Source organism: Adiantum capillus-veneris, chromosome 4, assembly GCF_014529385.1.
Source record: "Adiantum capillus-veneris isolate H3 chromosome 4, ASM1452938v2, whole genome shotgun sequence".
In the NCBI taxonomy this organism is placed as follows: Eukaryota; Viridiplantae; Streptophyta; class Polypodiopsida; order Polypodiales; family Pteridaceae; genus Adiantum; species Adiantum capillus-veneris.
In genome coordinates, this window is record NC_140934.1 from 70,204,168 (window position 1) to 70,222,401 (window position 18,234).

Here is an 18,234-nt window from a genome sequence, read left to right on the forward strand (position 1 = left end):
CTCTAATCAGTCTCTAGGGAATTGGATCATGATCCATGTTCCACCAGACATTCTACTAAACCTTATCAATTTTCTTCTAATGAGTTTGATGAGGCCCTTGGGCACCAACTTTTTGAGTTTGGATTAAATTTTAGGTCTCTACCATCAATGTTTCAAAATTTTAGAATTATGTTCTTCCTTACCCAAAATATAGTTTTCAAATCCTTTTGCCCTGATCTTTTCACCCCAATCTGATGATGACGGTTTCTACTTACCCTACTTTTATGTGTTGGAAAAAAATTTGAATAAAATTAACAAAACAATGCAAATTATAGTTATAACAAAAAAAAGAACATCGCTCACAAAGCATAGAGAAAATTTGAAGAATGAAATACTTTTGGTATTCATTCACAACTCTCTTTGCTCCTAAAGGATAGATCTAGCCGGTCCATTGACTCTAGACTCTATCAAGCACTAAACCCATGTCTAGCTACTTTATTGCTAATGTAAATGGAACGGATGATGAATATTTGAAAAGAAAACTCTAAATAGGCACTAGGTCACTCACCACCTACGGATCATTCCCCAGTAATAACGCCAATGTTAGCGAGTTTTCGTAATGGACATCTATAGCATAGCTATCTAGCACTAATGTACGCATGTCAATACTCAAGGAAGTGACTCAAATGGGGCACATAGACTCTTTGAGTCTATTTCACTATGGAAGTTTCATATAGCTCTTTATGTGAGACAATGACCAGTCATTTGAGCTTATCTCAAGGTGTTTAATGCACATTTGGAGGGTTATCAAATAACTTGCACGTATATTTTAAAAGGACCAACACTTTTTGTGCATCATGTACATCACATCCTACAAATTGTTGTGTCCAAACTCCATATGCAACATTCCATGCATGCTTTTTATTGAGCATTCATTGTGGTGATATAGCATTATCAAAACCAATTTTCAAATCATTAGACATTGCCTTTTTTCTTTTGAAAGACGTTCCTCAGTGGCAACTCATGAATCTACACTAGAAATGTTATGTATGATATGCCTACATCCAAGACATCTATAACTTTTTATGCATCACCATTGACTAGACCAAAAAAATCATCAATCAACAAACAACAACATGCAATAACACACAAATTAATGAAGAACAAAAAGGCGTCAACAATCAAAACCAACAATGACAACCACGCAGAAACAAGGGAAATCATAAAGTATGACAACAATTTGAAGGCTTGTGTGAAGGAGAAATCATTCAATCTACCACCAAAACAACTATAACCCCATGATGTGTGCTAGCACTCTTGTGTATCTCCACCCTATTTTGTGTAGGGAAGCATGTTCATCTATCCTTGTGTCTAGGAGACTTGTGTGCTTACCCTTCTCTCTCTCTCTCTCTCTCTCTCTCTCTCTCTCTCTCTCTCTCTCTCTTGCCTGCAATAGGTTGTGTAGTTCATGATGATTGCTCTTCCCCTAGTGGCGACTAAAGTGCCTTCAAATGTTGCATCAAGAAATTATATGTTGATGCATACATTGGCACTGCCCTTAGCCATTTTGTTGAGGATTGAATCACTTGAATGGGTGGTGGTGATGGCTCTTAAGCCATTACTCCTTGTGTTCAAAATGCTTTTTTTAGGGTTAGAATCTAGATTCCTCCTTGGCTTCTTGAATTTGCATCAATCATTTTCTTTTCTTGGCAAGCTTCATGTGCTTATGTCAACATTTATAGGGCTAGACGTAATTGATACGTTTTTAGTTTGCATCTACTAATCTAATTAGACAATTCTTCCTCAACCAATGCAACAAGTTTGATGGCACCACTTGATGATATATCATAAATCCTTAATGGTCCATTGCCCTGATTTTGCAATTTCTTAGTTCATGTTGTTTCAATGTGTATACAAGGATGTAGTACACATTGAAAACTCTTTGCTTTTGAAATTTTGGTCATATAGTTCTTTCATATGTCTTTTTAGGGTATATATACCATGACTATTTGCAGTCACGTCTTGCTAAGGGTTTCAAGTTGGTCATGCCATTCAAAAAATTTATCTCAAGTCCACCCAAGTTTTTTGGCTACATGCAAGGTGGGAAGTGAAAACTCCAAAGGATCTATGTCATTTAGTCCAAAGGCCATGTTAAATGGTATTGTTCTTCTATAATTTTTGAATGCTACCCGATAAGCCCATATGATGGAATATAATTTTTGATCCGAATTTGTTTGTGAGTCATTGACAATCTTGGTGGGTATTGTGCACAATATTTTGTCGGTGCTCTTAGCATGTCCATTTGCCTAAGGATGGTAGGGTGCTGATTTTTTTTGTAATGAATTATGTTAAAATCAGTCAAGAGAGTTTTGATCACTTTGTTTAAGAGTAATTTGATTCTTGCATAAAAAGAATTTTAGAAGGCTCTTGAACTATGCAAGGCAAGTTGGGGAGCTTGAGGCCTTGTGGCCACTGATCATGAGGGAGGCTAGAAAAGTGCTAGTCTATAAATGTTTTTGCAAAAATGCTTTTTGTTAAAATGACTTGCTAGGGACAAGGGAAAATCCATTTAAACAATTTTGTGTCCCACACACATATAGGCAAATTCCACACCACTTAGGGGATTTCTTAGTTTTGTGCTTTGCTGTTTCTGGAGGCTACGAGTAGAACGGGGAAAGAGGAGAATCTTGGGAGGGAGAAAAGCTTTGATCAAGCTTGACAAGTTAAAGAAAATTAGGAAGTAAGATTCAAAGGTGTTTCTACATTGATTCATGCTTGGAAAATAGATTTCTTCTGACAGGGTTGAGATTTCTAATTTGGGAATTTGTAGTTTAAGGTGTGCACCACAACAGAGTGTGCAATTGAGTTTCAATAGGGATGTCAATGCTCATATTTCTGGGATAATGTGGTCTTTGTGGTGCTGGAACCAGTTTGTAGTAAACCTCAACTGGTGGGGTTCATGGAAGATGAGGGAGGGGCTAATTTGCAAGTAGAGAGAGTAGTCTTCAACAATGGGGCACAAATAGCTGGGTGAGAATGATCGTGCTCATGCCATTTGAAAGAGAGAGCCTAAAGCTACACAGTGACTGGTATGTTGCGACAAAGTTGAAGGCCCTTGACATGTATGTAAGTGGAAGAATGTTGCAAACAGGTGCAAGGCTTTGGGCAAGTTCATAGAATTAGAGCTTGGTGGATAGCAGGAAAAGCAACATAAGGTTTTATAAGAAATCTAGAGAGCTAATTAGGTTGATTGCATCATGAAGCTAGTAGATGGGGTCACTTTTTTCTTAAGGATGGGGATCCAATAGCAAATGTGCTCATGGCTAGGACAAATATCTTGGAGTCTAAACATGGTAGCTGGCTTGCAAGTGAGGGTTGCAAACACAAAATCACTCTATATGATGTGTGTGTGATAGAGCTTTTCAATTAATAAATTCAATTTGATTGACATCTAGCCTTTTTAGATGGGAGTTACACAAGGTCAAGGCCTGGCTTGGAAGTATTGGTCAAAAGGGTAACATCAAGATAGACTAAAAGTCCATCACCACTTCCAACTTCCAAAGCGTTGGATGATGCTATCTCATAAAATTAACTTTAAGGACAACAAGAAAAACTTAATGGTGAAGTGGTCATTGGATCGTCTAGATATGAAAAATGAAGGAATATGTAATAATCATCACCCAAAATTAACAATGCTACCCTTGATAGGCAAGAGGTAGCTATGGACAATGATGCTACATGCGAGAATATTGTGCAACAATTGATGGATGGTTTACTAGCCCATGAAGTGCACGTTCATCCCACATAGTAGGCTCTAAGGAGAATACCACCTACTAGTAGGGTTAGATGCACAAACTATATCTATCAAAAGAAATGTGATGCACTTGTTTGGTTCAGAGATCTTGCACTTTGCTTCTAGAGTGATTGCCAGATGGCACTATGAAATAAATATAAGTACTTCTACTTTTGGAACTCTAATGTGCACTATTGTTCGCCTATTGAGATGGGGACACACATGAAAATTGAGAAGGCCAAAAAGGTGGCTATTGGGATATTTCACTTTGGTTTGTCAATGACTAAAATCTAGGTTGCCTTGGAGCATAATACTATGGCAATTGCTACTAATCTACAATCAAACAAGAGAAATTACATACTTTATAATCCCATAATGTCAAAGCTAGCATATGTATAGATAAATGATGCATTGACCAGGTGCATGTAGCTAGAGGAAACCATCACTAGGAAGATTAGAATTTGGGAGGTTTTTGGATTGAAGGCTTGGAATATGAACAATACAGACCTAGAGAAAGTTGAAGTTGTGATTTAGAGGCATCAATCCTACACTTATAAGGAATTTCAGGAGCAGATGCAATTGAGGAGGAGATATTTCCTTTCCCACACATATATTTTGTGTTTGTAATGATTCAATGTCAAGACGTCCATAAGAGTATGCATATCTACCAAGATAAGATGCGTATGCATATCCACCAAGCTAAAATAGCGGAAAATTTTATTCTGGACATGCTTACCAAGGATAGAAAAGAAAATCTTGCCTTATAGACTGTCATGCTTATTTTATTTTTGGTAGCCTAGACAAGCATACATTAGTCGCATTATGTGTACTTAGCAACATGGCTGGCAAGCTACATTTTGTGCTCTTTTATTTTTGATAGCCTATCGTCAGAGCATACATTGTTTTTTTTGTATGTAGAAGCTACATTTTGTTGCCATGGGAACATATATTAATCGTTTTGTATGTACTTAGCAGCATGGCCACAAGCTACATTTTATGCAAAGTAAATCTACTTGCTATAACATATTTGTTTTAATAATTTCTTTTTGCTTTTGTCTATCAATCTGCACTAAGTTCATTGATTTCCTTCTTATTATTCTTAATATTTTTAGTACTCTTCTAGCTGGAATATGGCCATGACTCAAAAATTGCGAACCTACCCACTATTTTGTGCTCGCTTCAGGGCCACCCCCAAGTCAGAACAAATCTACTCAGCAAGGTTTGAAAAAACATTCAAGGCTTAAGCAAGGAGCTATAGAGAAATCCAAGCATACAACACAACAATAGGAAAAAAGAGCCACCTTGCATAGAGCAGCTTACATGATGCACTTGGCCAAACCCACCAAATCACCTTTGAAGCCAATCGCCATAGTGGCTTAAATACGATAGAAGCTCAAATTGGAAAGACACTAGCACATCATACAACAAGTCATGCATGTGGTTGCTTATGCAATCTTGAAAATGCTATGCTTTACACAAGTAAGAGGGAGTTCACACAATGGCTATAATTTCTACTTAGCTTCCACATAGGTTGAGGGTGCTTACTTAACACACACACACACACACACACACACAAACTCACTCTAAATGAAGTTATCAGAAGTGAGTACCTCACATACACTCACATGATGTTCCACTGTGTCTATTCCCACACCCTGTGGAGTGGTCGTTAATTTTCCTCTAAATCATGAGAGGTTGACAACCTTTTCTGTGATGGATTAGGACATAATCTTGGAATCAACACACTAGTGCCATATATTTCACACAAGTGATACCTGCCCATACTCATAGGTCTATTGATTGCACTTGCGATATTCCTCATCTTGGCCAGTTTTTCACATCATGACGAACACTCATTACCCACTCTATGCTAGTGTAACTTTGTCTTATGGGGTCACATGAATATACATATGAGTGATAGATGGTATTATATGCTCACCGTATCATTACCTACCTTGGAGTGTGGGTATCATTCATCTTGGATCACATTAATAAAGTCTAGCATCGTGAGTAGGCCTTGCTTAGATACAATAATAAACTTTTTGTGACAAACCATTAATGGTATGATCATGGAGTCTTGGCTCCATTTGGTTTTCTACTCATGCACCTTGTCGGTCACCTGGTCTCTTTCTCTATGGGTTTAGCCATGTTCCGGCTGCTTCTTTCTCTGCCAACCATGGTCTCTTTTATGCATGTGCCCCTTTGACGCATCTCCTCACTCGGTAGCACCTATAAGGCAACTTTTATTAGCTTGATCTGGCTCCAATTTTGCACTATCGGTACTCCTGTGCGGCCTTTTTTCCTACTCTTCTTCTCTATGCTAAATGAGATCTCACCCTTGTGGGCTCCTCCATGTTTAGGAACCCCTTTAGATCGTCCCTTGGTTTTGCATGTCCCAAAGATTTTCTTACGTAAATTGATGTGGTTTCCTAGCACACATTTCTCTCTCCATCTCTACCATTGCACGCCTTTGTGGTCACTCACTGCTTAGCTGCCAGGTAATCCCTAGTTAGGTCACCATCGCATCCTCATGGGATGTTACTCAACACACACACACACACACACACACACACACACACACACACACGCACACACACACACACACACACACACATAGAGTGTTACTTACCTATAGGATTCTTTAGCATAATCTTTTTAAAGCTTTAAAATTGACTTTCTGTATTCATATAATCCAAAACATGCTTCGTAGTTTCACTATATGGGCATCCACCGTGGGATAATGCCCTTATAATTCTTTAAGGGTTACTAAAACCCTTAGTTGGCAAAAAGTGTGGTTTACAGCCCTCTCTAAACCTTGCCGTGAAGGCGCTATGGTGGTTTTGCCATGACTAACCGCATCACAAGCGGCCGCACATTCTCGGATCCCCAGGAGGAGCTCGCTCCACTCAATACTCTTTGCACGCTACACGCGTTCAATGATGGCGGCCTTCCTCCTTCTTCTATTTAAGAGGTGAGGGTGCACTTTGCCCCTCACTTAGCCTTGTGTGAGTTTTTCTTGCGTAAAGGGTAAGGACTATGTATTTATTCTCTGTTGCGCCAAAAATGGACAAACAACACAGGTTGGTTACTATGCTTGGTATCAAAGATTTTGTTTCAATCTTTTTTTGCTTGGATAATGTAGCTATTATGGTAAAACTCTGTCAGTTAAAAAATGGTAAGGCCCATTTTTTGGTTTGACTCATCTTGGCAGAGCATGTTAAAGGATGGATGGTTGGTAAGGACCATGATGTGGTCACGCATTGCTTAAACAGTTGGAAACACCACTGAGGGTGTTTTTCCTTGATGCTTATAATTGGTAAAGCCCATTATGTTGGCTATGTGTGACATTATATGGTTAATGGTGAAGTAGTTTAATCAATCTTGGGGCATAGCTTGGATCTTACTACTGCTTTTTCTGGCTACACTGTGTAAATTTGTTCAATAGTTTGAAACATTGGGTTACTACCGCATAGATGGACCATACTATAGTCCATTAAAAACTATGCATCATCAGTAACAAGTTACAGAAGCATAATGTATAGTGAAAATCTGTTAAAGGGGGGGTCTAACCCGATAATTACCGGTTTTGCTTACATGATAATACATGAAAATGCAGGTCACAAAATAAATGGATGGCATAACCTACCGCTTTTACTGTTAAAAACCACTTTATGGCTAGCTTTGCTTAAACAAATGAAGGCACTACTATGGTTTTTTTGTTTACACCTGAACTGGGTTTTGGTTTTTTATCTCAATAGATGACACACATTATTTTAATGAAGGAAGCACTTAATGATGAGGTTCTAGCTGGTAATTGTAGCACTTTGCGCTAGAAGTTATTATAATGCTCTGTGATAAGTAGTTCACTGATTGTTTAAGGGAGATATTTGTCTAAAAATACTTGATTTGGCATATTTTGATTGTGAACATACTAACAACACGAACAACATGGATTTCTGTGCAATGATATGGGGGAGTATGGTATGGTATCTGCCTCTTGGATTGGCATAGGAATATAAGGTGCCTGGAGCTTTCAGGATGGATTATATACACCTATGATTAGAGGGTCTTAAACATGTTACTAAAGCTATATCATCATTTTCATGGCACTTACTAAATTTGGTAATACCTACTGTGTAGGTTGGCTTACTGAACTATGTCGTGGTATCTTTTTGCCCATTATGAAGGTAAGTATCTTGTCGTTTACATATCCTCATAAACCCTACAGTTTGGGTTGGCTTACTAAGCTCTGTGGTGATTTCCTTTGCCCACTGAGAAGGTAAGTATCCCATCTATGCATAATGGAGCTTTGGTTGCAAAGGTACACCCCAGATGGGTATTGGTTCTTGCATATGGTAGTGTCGCTGTCGGTACATTAAGAAGCTTTGGGATGGGGGTGTTCCCTGGATGATTATTGGCTTTTGTCCTTGGTACTGTTGCTATAATTTGATATCATGATAAAATTGTCGCTTATAAAAACTGGTATAAACCCTCTTGTTGGGTATACTTAGGAAATTTTTTTGGGCCAACTTTTGCCTTTTAACACGCTGATGTTGCATATTTTGTCTGGCGACCTTGGGGGGCTTGTGTCCCAGTTGCATTACATGTATGCACCTGTTTGGTATCAATTGATAGGATGGGATAATGCAATACTCTATTTGCATTCACAACCTGACCTAGCTCTTTTTGGTTTGACAGTCGCACAGGCTAAGTTACCACAAAAGGCCTCTACCACTTGGCTTGCTAGGAGTTTTTGACTTATAGAAATTAGGAAGGATTGGATTCCACTTTAACTTTATCAGTTTTGAATATATTTTACAACAGGCTTGTACTTGTTTATAATATTTTAAGCTTCTTTATAGACGGAGCCCCATTAATTTACTCAAGAAGTTCATGTTGGGGAGCATACCACTTGGAGTAGAAAGGGGTATGGCCCTCTAAGTTAAAGGTAAAATACTAAATAAAACTTTGGAATTAATAAAACCTTATATGAAAACAACATAATTACTTTGAACTAAGCTAGAAAGTTTTAAAGAAAAGTTAAAACATGGACATGGATAACAACTGGTATAGTCCATTGATACCTGTAAAACACATCCAAGGCTAACATATCTGTTGTCTTGTTTGGATGGATGCAGGTAAGGACTCTATCTTATCTTGGAAGGTTTTTTTGGCTTTTATCAGTTGTCCAATACAGGATTACACATACACTATTGCAAGGGAAGTACTTTTGATATTTGTATACTGGAATGAGGCTTCATTTATACAAACATTTTACAACGACAATTCTAAGACTCAGTTGTTTTTGTACTTATCATTTCCCTTTCTCTGGAGCTAGCTGTCTTTTGAATGTAAAAGTTCAATTATGTCCTATTATTCATGATAAAACAGTTACACACACACACACACACACACACACACTTTTTAGTTTAATAGAGAAATAGAGGAGCTCAACGATGTACACATACATATGGTTGATCAAATCATGCTTGTCTATTGGCATCGCTATATCTCATGTTCTTTAGTGAAACATTGCTTTTGTGTTTCCTCTTAAGGAACACCCTAGTGATGATTGCATAGGGCATCAATATTATTATTGTACTCGCAATTGCTGCTTGCAAAATGCAACATACAAATGGATTGGCATGGTCCCAACATGATAGCAAGATACTGGATCATACTAAGCTTGGCAAATCCAACACAAGGAAGGAGGATGTGCATATCTTCCTCACACATATAGTTTAAGACCACCAGGTAGGTGCTTTGCATCTACTTAGAATGGCCATGGTAATATTTTACTTGGGTAATTGATCAAACAAAATTGGGAATTCTAAGTCATAACGTTTGGAAGGTAGCTTGAGTATATGTTAGCAAGCTAACCTGGATATTATTTTTCGGAGTTCTCATTGTAAAAACACTTATTATTTTGATAAATCGGGAATATTGTAACTCCTATTTTTTGGATAACCCTTGTAATTGATGAGCCGGGGCTACAAGCATACCATTGACTCATTGCACGTGTACAAACAACTTTTGTAAAGGCACAAAAGGTTTGGATCACCAAATTGGCAAAAAACTTGTCCAAACTTGAGTGTAAATTGACTTTTTGAATCTTGAGTGTAAATTGGAAAAAAAATTGTCCAAACTTGATGAAATTTGATTTATAGGCTTATATTGATGTGATAAACATGTGTATATGCTCAGTTGACCAAAAAGATCAAAAAGTTGTCAGTTGTAAATAATCGTGATTATTTACATCGGTCCCATTTTTCAACTTTTTTGACCAAGTTGGCATACCACTAGCTTCATCATGTTGTAATAAGCCCACAAACCAAATTTGGATAATTGGATTGAAAATTGTGATCAAATTTGTAACGTTAGTCTGCGGACAGAAAACTGATGACCATTTTACCAAAAGTTGTCCAAACTTATTGAAACTTGTCTAGGGACCTTGACTTAGGTGCTTAACAGATCTGTGTCAAGGTTGGGACAAAAATTTGCAAAAATATAGCCGGAGTAAATAATTGCGATTATTTATATCTGCTTCAAAAATTGACAATTTGGAAAATTTGAGTATACCACAAGGTCAAGCATATCAAGTAGACCACACAAATCAATTCTGGTGAAATTTAGATTACAAAAGTGAGACTTAAGCTAGATTCTTGAGATCAGAGTTTGCGGACACGAAATAGTTGATAAACTTTGATTTTACCCAGTTTTTTGCCAATTATTTACCCTGTGTCCCTGTGTAGCAGTAGTAAATAATCACGAAACTGGAAAAAGTAAGTAATCATGATTATTTACTACGGCTACACAGGGACACCAATTTTGACTTTTGAACTTGTACAATGTTAGGCCAGCATAGTACAAAGCCACCAGGCAATTTTGGATTCAATTGGATCCAAATTGGTACATGTTCACTCAGTTTCCAAGTTGCAGATCAATCCGTTGACTTTGCCAAAGTCGAGTCTGAAAGTCAATTGCTAACTCCCATAGCTCGAGTAAAATTGATATACACAGACCAACCACAATAGTTAGCAAAAATTATACCATCTTTGTGAAATAATAGCTATATTTATCAAATTGATACAAGAATCAAGTTGCAGATATCTTGATAGAAAATTACAATCGAATCAAGTGGAAGATGACGACAAGTCAATCCAAAGGTAAGTACTCTATCCAGGGCTTGGCAAGTCTTTATGAACCTTATATCTGGTCGTGTACTAGGAAATCAAGGCATATTTGGAGAAACCTCCAGTAGAGTATCCACCGAAAAAAGCATGAATCAAGGAAATTTCTTGCAAACTATCCTTAAAGAAATCTCAGATACTTTTTCTGATTCAACATTTGAAATGTCTTCTTACTTGACTCACTCAGAGATCGGAACGACAGTGCGCTATAAGCATATACTCTCATTTTATAAGACTAATCTCCATGGAGCTCAGGTTTACTTGGATCCTAAAGAAGAGTATGCTATTCTCATTGATGACCATGGTATTGAGTTCAAAGAAGAGATTAGGGTAAACAAACAATGAAAAATGTACATGGACAGAAATGAAACTCAGTATTTACAAGTTGAAAACCCTGATGTGATAGAAAAATGGAGGTTAGAAGTAAACACCATAATCCCATATATGTCAGAAAAAGGCCTTAGAATTTGAGGGATATGATTAAGTAGATTTGAAGCCTTTGAAACGGCTTAGTACGGATAATCCTAGGATCGGAGTCTATTGTTGGGAAGATAGGAATGTAAAAGATCTTCTGTGGACTTCGCATGCCAAGTCGGGACAACTAACACCCATGAAGATCATCTATATCTTCAAGATCAAGGATAAGGGATCAACAGATCTACCAACCTACCTATTTAGGGATTGTTATAGCAACAACTTTGTTATGATGACTCCTGAGGAGGTAGAACAAACCAAATATCAAGGGTATTCCATAAGGGATTGGATATTGGGCCAAGTACCAGAAACCATCCCAAGAGACGAACACCGTGAGAGATCTTCTGAGAGTAAAGTTAAGAAACTAGAAACCACCTCATCACAAAGAAAACCGGGTGACACTAAGGCCAGCCCAAGGCTACATGAGTCACTATTTGCAACAGAATGGTTTGAAGGACTCAAAACAGGACCAACTGCTAGGAGACCAGGAGTTGAACCAAATAGACGAGTCAGACCAGCTGATTTTCAGAAATGGGTCAGAAAATACAATGGATCAGGGGATCCATACAACCAATTAGCAAGCTTCAAGCAAGTGCTAAGAGCAGAAGTATATTCGATTTCCATACTTAATTCTAGGGGTCTAGAATGACATTAGAAGGAAAAGCATTGACATGATTCCAAAACATTCCACCAAGGTCAATCATAAACTTGAACACATTAGCTCAAGGATTTGTAGCTGCTTGTTTCAAAACGGGGATCAAAAACAATACAGTAGCTCAAATCTACAGATTTAAATAGAAACAAGGTGAGTCTGTTATGGATTTTGCAACTCAAATGAAGCAATACATTGCCAGATGCCCAGAGCTAGAGATACCTGCAGAAGAATGACTGGTATCATTATTTCTAGAGGGACAGCTAAACAAGGAACTTCATGCTATACAATATAGCAAGAAGCATAAAACCATAGAAGAGTGTGTGTTTGACGCTATTGACTTAGGAGACAATTGTGATATTTTCAATGCAGAACATGTCCCTAAGGATAAAAAAAGTGAGAAAACAACATCCACCAAACCAGCACAAGTAGGAACAGCTGTTGCAACACCACTTTCAACCATAGAAGACATGCTCAAAAGGATGAATGACAGGATGAATAACATGCAAAAAGCACCTATGAGGGGACCAGGAAAAGCGATACCTCAATAGGGACAACCAATTAGGCCACAAAAATGGTGTGAAATCGAGGGTAAATGGACCAACCATGACACCAATGAGTTCTACTTCCGATCAAAGTATGATGGGAATGTTCAGTACGTGCCTATGAGGCCACAAGGACAACCCATGTACAGATATCAGCCTAACATGGCCCAAGCTCAAAGACCACCGATGGGTATGGAAAAACCTCAACCCCTATCGGGTCAAAAACCTCCGTATCCAGGACATAATGCAGTGTCTATAAAGTACATGCATCCAGAGGGAGTCATGGATAAACAAGCACTAGTGTCTCTTACACCCTATGCTGAGCCTAGTCCATCTATGGTAATGGTAAAACGACATTGGTATAATTCACATCCACCACCAATGGAAGAACCTGTGACTTATGCTCCACCAGAGCTTGCACCAATGTATTATGTAGCTATCAAGGTGTCAGACCTCCCATGGTAAGACCCATGATTAAGCCAAGAACAGAAAACTATCATAACTGTGGTGCAGATGATCATTGGAAAAATGAATTCCCAAAGCCTGACAACAACCTCAAGCCAATTGAAGCTTGTTACATACAATGTTGCAAAAAGGGAGGCACTTCCCTAAAGATTGTCCTAAAAATCCTTTAAAAAAGGGTAAAATAGTAGTAAACCTAGTCCAAGTGATACCTAGTAGCTCGTTGGAGAGTGAACCAATTGTTCCAATCAAGGTAATCACTAGAGCTCAGGCTAAGAAAAAGAAACATAACTCCTCTGATGATTCAAGAATACAAAAAATTTCCTTTCAAAGGATCAAAAGGAGCCGAAGCAAAAGATATGAGATGAGAAAACAAAAACAACAGGCTGAAATCGAGAAGAAAGCAAAATAGCTATTCCAGGAAAAGGTAAAAGAAATTGGAAGCGAAACCAAAGAAACAACCGTGAAATCTGGAGGATCAATTTTGGTTGATAAAATTTTTGATCCTATTAATGCAGCCTTGGAAGCCTACCAAGCAGGTCTTAAAGCATGCCAAAACATGGAAAACAAATGGAAAAATTATCCTTCTCCAGACATGGAAGCAGCTAAGCTTGAAGCTTATCAAAATTTGGTAAGAATCACGCAAGAGATGTTGAAAAAACAAAAACCCAACCTTGAAAGTATCACAATGCATTGCTAGATGCCCAGAGCTAGAGATACCTGCAGAAGAACGACTGGTATCATTATGTCTAGAGGGACTGCTAAACAAGGAACTTCATGCTATACTATATAGCAAGAAGCATAAAACCATAGAAGAGTGTGTGTTTGATGCTATTGACTTAGGAGACAATTGTGATATTTTCAATGCAGAAGATGTCCATAAGGATAACCAAAGTGAGAAAACAACATCCACCAAACCAGCACAAGTAGGAATGACTGTTGCAACACCGCATTCAGCCATAGAAGACATGCTCAAAAGGATGAATGACATGATGAATAACATGCAAAAAGCACCTATGAGGGGACCAAGACAAGGGATACCTCAACAGGGACAACCACTTAGGCCACAAAAATGGTGTGCAATCGAGGGTAAATGGACCAACCATGAGACCAATGAGTTCTACTTCCGACCAAAGTATGATGGGAATGTTCAGTTTGTGCCTATGAGGCCACAAGGACAACCCATGTACAGATATCAGCCTAATATGGCCCAAGCTCAAAGACCACCGATGGGTATGGAAAGACCTCAACCCCTGTTGGGTCAACAACCTCCGTATCCAAGACATAATGCAGTGCCTGCAAAGTACATGCATCCAGAGGGAGTCATGGATGAACAAGCACTAGTGCCTCTTACACCCTATGCTGAGCCTAGTCCATCTACGATAATGGTAGAACGAGATTGGTATAATTCACATCCACCACCAATGGAAGAACCTGTGACTTATGCTCCACCAGAGCTTGCACCAATGTATTATGTAGCTAATCAACGTGTCAGACCTCCCATGGTAAGACCCATGATTAAGCCAAGAATGGGAAACTATCATAACTGTGGTGCAGATGATCATTGGAAAAATGAATTCCAAGAGCCTAACAACAACCTCAAGCCGGTTGAAGCTTATTGCATACAATGTTTCAAAAAGGGAGGACACTTCCCTAAAGATTGTCCTAAAAATCCTTTAAACAAGGGTAAAATAGTAGTAAACCTAGTCCAAGTGATACCTAGTAGCTCGTCGGAGAGTGAACCAATTGTTCCAATCAAGGTAATCACTAGAGCTCAGGCTAAGAAAAAGAAACATAACTCCTCTGATGATTCAAGAATACAAAAAATTTCCTTTCAAAGGATCAAAAGGAGCCGAAGCAAAAGATATGAGATGAGAAAACAAAAACAACAGGCTGAAATCGAAAAGAAAGCAAAATAGCTATTCCAGGAAAAGGTAAAAGAAATTGGAAGCGAAACCAAAGAAACAACCGTGAAATCTGGAGGATCAATTTTGGTTGATAAAATTTTTGAGCCTATTAATGCAGCCTTGGAAGCCTACCAAGCAGGTCTTAAAGCATGCCAAAACATGGAAAACAAATGGAAAAATTATCCTTCTCCAGACATGGAAGCAGCTAAGCTTGAAGCTTATCAAAATTTGGTAAGAATCACGCAAGAGATGTTGAAAAAACAAAAACCCAACCTTGAAAGTATCACAATGCATTGCCAGATGCCCAGAGCTAGAGATACCTGCAGAAGAACGACTGGTATCATTATGTCTAGAGGGACTGCTAAACAAGGAACTTCATGCTATACTATATAGCAAGAAGCATAAAACCATAGAAGAGTGTGTGTTTGATGCTATTGACTTAGGAGACAATTGTGATATTTTCAATGCAGAAGATGTCCATAAGGATAACCAAAGTGAGAAAACAACATCCACCAAACCAGCACAAGTAGGAATGACTGTTGCAACACCGCATTCAGCCATAGAAGACATGCTCAAAAGGATGAATGACATGATGAATAACATGCAAAAAGCACCTATGAGGGGACCAAGACAAGGGATACCTCAACAGGGACAACCACTTAGGCCACAAAAATGGTGTGCAATCGAGGGTAAATGGACCAACCATGAGACCAATGAGTTCTACTTCCGACCAAAGTATGATGGGAATGTTTAGTTTGTGCCTATGAGGCCACAAGGACAACCCATGTACAGATATCAGCCTAATATGGCCCAAGCTCAAAGACCACCGATGGGTATGGAAAGACCTCAACCCCTGTTGGGTCAACAACCTCCGTATCCAAGACATAATGCAGTGCCTGCAAAGTACATGCATCCAGAGGGAGTCATGGATGAACAAGCACTAGTGCCTCTTACACCCTATGCTGAGCCTAGTCCATCTACGATAATGGTAGAACGAGATTGGTATAATTCACATCCACCACCAATGGAAGAACCTGTGACTTATGCTCCACCAGAGCTTGCACCAATGTATTATGTAGCTAATCAACGTGTCAGACCTCCCATGGTAAGACCCATGATTAAGCCAAGAATGGGAAACTATCATAACTGTGGTGCAGATGATCATTGGAAAAATGAATTCCAAGAGCCTAACAACAACCTCAAGCCGGTTGAAGCTTATTGCATACAATGTTTCAAAAAGGGAGGACACTTCCCTAAAGATTGTCCTAAAAATCCTTTAAACAAGGGTAAAATAGTAGTAAACCTAGTCCAAGTGATACCTAGTAGCTCGTCGGAGAGTGAACCAATTGTTCCAATCAAGGTAATCACTAGAGCTCAGGCTAAGAAAAAGAAACATAACTCCTCTGATAATTCAAGAATACAAAAATTCCTTTCAAAGAATCAAAAGAAGCCAAAGCAAAAGATATGAGATGAGAAAATAAAAACAATGAGCTGAAATCGAGGAGAAAGCAAAATAGCTATTCCAGGAAAAGGTAAAAGAAACTGAAAGCAAAACCAAAGAAACAACCGTGAAATCTGGAGGATTAATTTTGGTTGATAAAATTTTTTAGCCTATTAATGCAGCGTTAGAAGCCTACCAAGTATGTCTTAAAGCAGGCCAAAACATTGAAAACAAATGGAAAAATTATCCTTCTCCAGACATGGAAGCAGCTAAGCTTAAGCTTATCAAAATTTGGTACGAATCACGCAAGAGATGCTGAAAAAACAAAAACCCAAGCTTCAAAAAGTATCGCAAAACCTGAAGAGCTTGTGGTAAGAGACACTAAAAAAATCCGAAGTGGTGGTAGAACCCCACCTTGAAACAAAAGAACCAAAACTTGTAGTGTCGGACATCAAAGATGCGTTAGACAAAATTCCATTCGTAGAGGAAGACTGGTCAGGACACGTATGGGAGAAAGTTAGAGATATCAATGATGGGAGCCTAACTCTGAAGTCAATTCCTATAGAGGAAGTTTGGTTGGACACCCTACCTCTTGATATGGACATGGATGTATAATCCTTTTATGGGGATTGCGGATCTGAAGCTTCAGGAATGTCTAAACCATTGACCTTGAAAACATTACCCTCTTACTTGGGAGATAACGAAGATGAACCCATAGTGTGTAAGACCACTCAAGTAAAAAGAGAAAAACAGACCTTGTAACTAGACAATATTCATTCAATCATGTCTACAACCATCCAATGTACTCCTACTTTGGGAGAATTGTTAAAATTCAGACCCATATTTATGGAATGATCTACAGAAAACCCTAGAGAAGGTGGAAAAAAAATAGTAAAATTGAAACACAAAATGGACAACAAAGAGATTCGATCTGTTCCAACGAACAAAGTCGGAGAATACTACGAAGGGGAAGAAGGAAACACCACCCTTCCATTGAAATATAATGACATAGAAACCATGGCAATACTAGATAGTGGAGCAGGCATAGCCATAGCCACGAAAGCAGTATGGGAATCCTGCCGGACAACTAGCCATTAGACAAACTCGAATGAAATTGCAATTGGCTGATGGACACATTGAAAGACCCTTAGGACTGCTTGAAAAAGTGATAATTAATTCCTGCGGGATTGAATATCAACACACTTTTTCCATGGTAGACTTTGGGAAGAAACTCAATTACGAAATCATACTGTGAAGACTTTTCATGCAACAAGTACAGCTCATCCAAGATTGGGAAAACAACTATATGTAATTGAAGCAAGTGGGATCTATAACAAGGGTTAATCTAAAAGATCACACTTATAGATATGTCTCTTTGACTGAAACTAAGATTCCATCTTGGTTGAACAAAGACACTCCTATTTGGATGTGCGGAGCTTCAAAAAACGGGTGTTTAAAACGATAAGAATGTATCGTAGAAAGGGATTGCACAGACAAAACCTATGTACCTGAACCCTTTCCAGAGCATTTGTTTGAGCCATTTGAGTGAACTCAAATTTTAGCCGACTCAATTTTGCAATGAGGATGGCTATGATATAGTTCCCATACAAATGATCACAACCCTCCACATTGAAGATGAAATGAAGGAAATCAAGGACTTGATGAAAGCTCAACAAGTCTTTTCAGATCTCTACTATGATGCAACAGATGAGTTAGAAGAACACTCAGCTACCTCAGAAGATTCGAGGTCGAAAAAAGAACATGTGAAAGCTAAGCTACTCATGAAAGGAG